Source organism: Seriola lalandi, unplaced genomic scaffold, assembly GCF_002814215.2.
Source record: "Seriola lalandi dorsalis isolate HSWRI2012SDOR001 ecotype SW California unplaced genomic scaffold, Sedor1 jcf7180002054997, whole genome shotgun sequence".
NCBI classification, from domain to species: domain Eukaryota; kingdom Metazoa; phylum Chordata; class Actinopteri; order Carangiformes; family Carangidae; genus Seriola; species Seriola lalandi.
The window spans coordinates 820261-827146 of NW_019525546.1; positions in this window are offsets into that span (position 1 = coordinate 820261).

Consider the following 6886-nt stretch of genomic DNA (forward strand, 5'->3'; position numbering starts at 1 on the left):
AGACTACAGTTAGAAGTCAATGCGGAAACGGTGAGAAATAAACCTAGTTACTCATCTGATATACTGAAATATACCTGAAAGCACTGGCTTGAGTTAATTTTTTTATTATTAATATTTAAGTTTTAATGTAAAATATAATAACAACAATAATAATAATAATAAAAATCATTATTATGTTTTATCATTTAAAATATCCTGTATTAAAGACAGCTCATAAATCAAATCAGAACATCAGTCTTCTTACTTACTCACATGCTGCTGTTGCTAAATTATGCAAAAATAATCTATGTTCACTGAGCAAGCTATCTATTGGATTGTTTTGGTGTGTGTGCTCATATCTCATATTGGACAGGTATAGACCAGCAGGCCAATCCCCCCACAACCTGATGTAATCCTTTAATCTATGTGTTTATCCATACAAAGGGATATAAATCTACATATTCTTCCTGATCCTGTTGTTCATATTACCAGGTAACCTTATAGTGATTTATCAAACTGGGGCAGTAATGTGATTTTTCATTTTCGTCTACAAATTAAATAAAAATTTAAAAGATAAATGTAAACATGAAACAAATTTGTATGAAATTTTTTGTACTGAAATCAGAAATATCTGCTTCACCAATGATGCAGAAGTCAGGCCCATACCGTTTTTATAGTTGTCTTGCAATGGAACATGCAAACTATAAACATGGTGATTTATAATTGCTTCTCACAACTAAAAACAAAGGCAAAATGTTAGCTGAGTCAGATCAGATATAAAAACATCATCCCTACCCAAGACACAAATCCTTAGTCCCCAATTAGAATTAGAATTTCTTCAACACGTTGCTAAGTGGATCAATGTAATCAATCCATTAAAAGCCCACATCACCAAAGCAGCAGTCACCCTTACAACGGTCTTTAGGGTGGGAGTCTCGAGATGGGTAAGAAAATATTTCAGGTTTAGCCAAACTTGTAGCAGCTGAGCTCTTTGATCAGTTTAACGTGTTACAATAAGATCTGTTGTAATCACGCCGCCAGTATTTCAGTCTTCTTTGAACAGCGTTTCCTTACAGCTATCTGGTGCAGTTCACGGCTCACTCTGAAGCATCAGCCACACTGGAACAAACTGACTGAATAAATGCTGGGCACACGGATGTGAAGACGCTGCCAACCTTCTCGTTGCACAAGGCTAAGCTGATCAAAATAATAATTTGCCAAAAGGTTGATGTTCTCCTTCAAGACCCTTGGCAGCGCAGCTATGTCGCTGAAAGCCAATTAAGGAGTCGTTTGAAGCGGAGGAACTGAAGGGACAATGGAGATGCACCTGGGTTTTTATCAAAAAAATTGTGAACTTTAATAATGTTTAATCTGTAACTGTTAGAAAGGAGGATAGCGGAATCATTTACTCGCACGTCCCGGGGTCATTCACGGCTTTGAAAGGAGCAACCATCCTTGCTGAATCACCGTTTCCTGTTATCGGTCTGTGGAACAGGACAGTATCCAAAGTAAAAATCCATCATAAAGACTTGCTGGTCCTAATAGGAGAAAAATCCTGTACGTGTGTGTTTGTGTGTGTCCAATCATTCTCAGCTGTGAGCAAAAGCGGGCAGCGTGCCGACAGACCGAGCTCCGCAGCACCCAACCCTCTGACACCTGTCTGTCTCTCCCCCGTTCTGCCTTTCCATCACACGCAGAGTTGGAGCTCATATCCTCATTACTGTAGGCTTGGCCCCAGAATGGCTCCCATGAGGTTTTTTTTTTTTTTTTTTTTACTAACGTTGGCTCCAGTTTCCACTTCTCTCTCTCAGCTGTGTGTGCAAAGCCTGAAAGCCTGGTTTGAATTTGTCCAAGGCACCTCTTACCAAATGATCTTCTCCACCAAACCTCAGCAGCATGTTCTGCCTCAGAGAAGAACAGTATCTGACTTTGTCCGCTCGCTCTTCTTCTGTTACACAAGAAAGTCGCCCCTGAGCTTGCAACATTACTGCGGATTTGAAAACACTTATATAAAAGATGTACACTTAGGCGGAAACTCCACAAGGGGACAAACAACAGACTACTGTTATATTTTAAGGGAAGAAAACATCTCTCTTCACACACTGTATTTAATTCATTTGTACAGTACATATTGCCACCAGTCTAAATCAATAGGAATGCCTGTGCTTCTCACAGATAATCAATACTCCTCCGTCAGCCTGCACTCCCTGCCTTCCATTCCCTGGCTGTCCCGACCACTTCCCCATCCCCCCATCCCATCATGCCCCATCCTCCCCTCCACTCTGACTCCCACGCTTTCATCATCCAGCCTTTTCTTCCTGCTTTTCTCATCTCCTTCTCATCAGCGACCATCACTCGATCCTACTAAGTGGGATTTTTGAAGTGGAGTAACAGAGAGACGACAGCCACTGTGCACACAGGTTTTCATTTCAAATTCCATATAAATCTGAAAGAATAGAAACCATTTTTACAGAATGAGAAGTAAATTAAATCAGCCTTTTCTTAATTTTACTTTTTATATACAGCACACTATATCATTTCGAAAAAAACAAATCTTCATGTGAATTATGATATAAGGGGTATCGTGTTTGGTCGTAGTGCCATAATTGTGACTGAATTACATTACATAATGGTACAAAAGGGTTTAATCAGTGAGAGGAAAAATGATTGTACACATTAAGGAAACCATTACCTACAAAAACCCTCTTTGATGGAAAGTGAAAGGAAAATCATGTCAAAGTCCTGCACTCACTGTTGGATTGACAAGTGATCTGTAGAGACGGGCAGGGCAGGAACACAACAAAGACATCAAAGATGTTTCCAACGTAATGAATGAAAACAACAAAGTCCAGGAATAGTTCTTAAAGGTTTCTACGTTTCTCTATCTCACCTCGTCCTCTGATCTATCTCAGTTCAATGCATCCATATCCATTTTATCCTCAACCATTCCTCCCATAACCCCCCGTCCCCTCACTCCGCCTCTGGGGACTGGAGTCTTCTAATCAGGCCTGCTGACGTATGTGAGGAGGGGGGGGACACTGCATTTCTTCTTTCTAAGGGCTTTCCCCGGCAGCTCCATACTGTACATGTGCAGACATGAGTGTGTGTCACGAGTGTATTGCACAAAGCCACTGAAATATACATATTCTTGATGTATTATTAAAATCCAGCTAAGAAAAGTACACTGAGATACAAAGGAAAGTGAAAGAGAGGCTGGCATAGTTAGAAAGAGAGAAAGAAGATGAAAGTTTGTTTTTATTTTTTTTTTTTATCCCTCTTTCATCCCTCCTGCATGCCAAAGTAGTCATTCTAATTAGGTTATGGGAGAGGAAAAAATATCTGTACATTCATAAACACAACAGGAACAGAGGAAACAGTTACATAATCACACAAACAAACACACAAACAAACACACACACACACCCAGTATGGTGCAGTATCACAGACAGCTTTAGAACAAAATCTGTCATGCCACAGTCCACTCAGCCACGAAGCTCAGTCGTACATGTTGACATGTGAAAGACACCTGTGACTGTGTGTGTGTGTGTGTGTTTGTGTTTGTGTGTGTTGCATAAAAGGGCATTAGATCAGTTCTCATCTGCATACAGCGTGTGCACACATCATCTGTTGGCTCATCTGCATTCACTTGTGTGTTAATATGTGTTATCTTTAAGTATGTGTGCGTGGTACTGCTTTTGTTGGTGACGTAATTGATACCTGTGGGGCTACTGTAGGTGGCAAACTATTACTACAGAAGGATAATGTAAAAATAAAAAAATAAAAAAAGGTACAAATCAGATACAACTCTCTTCCCTTGAAACTCAGGACAGTCTGACAGTTTGCCACAATGCTGCAAATTCACATCAAAGTTCACTAAAGCTGAGCCCGAAGAAAAAAAACTATTTGCGCAAGATTTACTTTGCCTTTGTGAATGAACAAATCTCACTCCCAAATGCTGAGGTGACTGGGCTCTAATGCAGAGCAGCCTCAGAGAGAGGGTCTGTCTGACCACCTGCAGGATACAGCTGATTTTCTGGTGGTCCTGCCACTGTACTGTGGGTTTATTTCAGCACTTGAGAATTTGAAATGAAGTTTAGATTAGTGTCTCACCAGGTCTGTAGGTGACATCCTGCACCTCCAACTCTGAAGGGTTTGGATCCACAGGGAGTCAGTATATATAAGGTAGATAATTGATGACGTGTGGGAACCTGAGGCTTAGCACTATACTTTTCTACGCTTACATTCTTGCTCACCAAACCCCAAAACACAGGCGATGGTAACTTCAGTTACATGTGAATGAATACTTTTGATTTGTTGAAATTATTCTTCTTCTTTGACCTTTTTTATGCCTAGAGACTGGTAGAGCAGGCAGATGTGATTGACTGATTAATTGACTGACTTATTGATTAAGGGCATGTCTTCATCCATGGCTAACTCAGGCATTGTGCACATCCACCCGAGTTTATGTATAAAGCAGAACCATGCATATGCACGCCTTCATGAATCTGACATCAGCAGTCAATGCACAAGCAGTGCATCATCTGTACACAAATAGAAGGAACCAGTTTTGATTGGATGTGCTGTTTGATGCCAGCCTCGGCCTACGCCTGGCCACTGTTTGTATGTGACTGTTTATAGTAATATACACTTAATGCACACGTAAAACAATGACTTCAAATACAACAAAGACGTGAACACTGAATCAGCTGTGAATGGATTTATCTGTAACATTCACGTACACACACACACACACACACACACACACACACACATATATTTATATTTCAGTGCATACATAAACACAAAGACATGCATATATACATGCACACAGTCCACTCTATCTGCTCTGTTGTTATCCTGAATCTGTTGCTTTCGTTTTTTGTTTAGATATTTTAATCTACATTATGAAGCCTAGACAGGGACAATGGCCACAAATCAACTCCAGCTTAACATCCTTTATCCATTATGTTTATCTGGATTGTCACTGTTAAATAAATTAAGACAGAAATAAGATTAGTCTCTCTTATGCAATCCTGCCAGGCCGACTTTCTCCATCAATAAATTATTGAGGTTGTTGATTGGAATACCAAACACCAGATTATTTTATCTGCGTCTGCGTATTTGAGTAGCTGTGAATCTGACAAATCTCATGTAGGAATCTTCTTTTGTACATGTGGATCTGATTCCCGGTGGCTGTATCTTGTGTAGTGCAATTCTGTTGTGTCTGCACCCTGTCTGCTTTCATCTGCTGAAAATAAAAAGGAGTATACACGCGCCGGAGCTGACCGCCTGCTGGCCTCTTGAAAAATATAGAACTCATTTTCAATACAAAGACCTGCGGGTTCCAGGGCGTCCTCACCCACACACACACACCCCTACTGGTAGACTTCAAACCGGCTCAGAGAGAGACAGAGAGGCTCAGACCAAAACAGGGGGAGAGAGTGAATAGAGAGGAATAAAGGTATACAAAGAGGAAGTGAGATGGAGGGAGAGAGAGGTAAAGAGAGACAGAGGGGATGAACACACGGACACAGGGAGAGTGAGAGCGGATGATTTGTCATAGTAGCAGCAATGACAGTAACATCTGGATTATAATCTGGTGTTCTATAAGGGAGTCTGGCGGCCCTCTGCGTGACATTATATTAACATATACAGTACATGGACAATCACAGAGAGAACAACAGCCATCTTAATACTGTGCCTGGATATAAAACCCGCAGTATGAGCTCAAACATGTTGCACTTTTAAAAAAAAATGAGCAAAAAATATTTTCTTTTTTAAGAGAGACCTGATATGAAAGGACTAGGCTAAATCATTTTGAGGCGGCTCGACTTGTGTCTGAAGCTGACACCTTCTTTGTAGGAACTTTGTGGACCTTCCTCCCCATTGTTTTGTCTAGCAGTTCTAATAGTGTCTTAGCCAGGCCTGTATTAGTGCCAGTTTCATGACAGCTGTATCAGATGAACAATTTACTACTACTACTTTACTATATCTATTATACTGGATGCGATTAAGAAAGTCACGTTTAGGATGCCTGTCTTCACATTCAGTTTTGAATGAATCCAGGCCCAGATTTAAAGGCTATGACTCCATGCAGCTTCTTCCTGTTCACACTGCTTGGTGTAGATCAGGATCAGGTCTTAGTCACATTTGATGGAGTTCAGGGAACAATTAATTTCCTGAAGATCCATTTATTTAAATTCCATCAGTCAGCTTCTATTAGAAAAAAATTAGTCACTTGTCTGACTTTAATATTAACAGGATTTCCTAATTGGAATATAACTTAACAAAATAACTTCACTGACAATACAATACAGTTTATACAGGAAGCAAATTTACATTTTTTATGAACATGATTTTGATTATATTTCAATCTTTTTAAAAATAGTCTTTTTTATCTTCTTTTTGTTCTTTTATGTGAAATCAATTGTCCTTTGACTCAAGATGATTGTTTGTAAGTCTCCCTGTTTTCTTCGCATAAATGAATGTGCTTAGGCCAGTCTACCATTCACTTCAGTGACACAGTGCAGGCTCCAACATGAATACACAATTGATTCAAAACCTCTCTTGTCCACAAACACTGAACATTACTGTCCTGTCTGTGAAAATAAATATGAGACAAATTATTTGCAGAATAACATTTTTCTTTAAGAGCCCAACAATGAACAATTTCCATATTAATGTCAGTTCATAGAGAAGAGTAAACACTTCTAAACTAGAGAGCATTTTGGCATCATGGGATGACACCAGCCGCTACGCCCAATAAAATGTTGATGTTCTGACCCATTAGTACTCAGCAGTTATTATTACATGAGTCCTCAGTAGTCATGAGCCGGACCACACCCATCTTCATTGTCCCTCCCCTTCATTTTGAACGCTGCTGTGGCTGAGCAGGTAACTTTCTTTA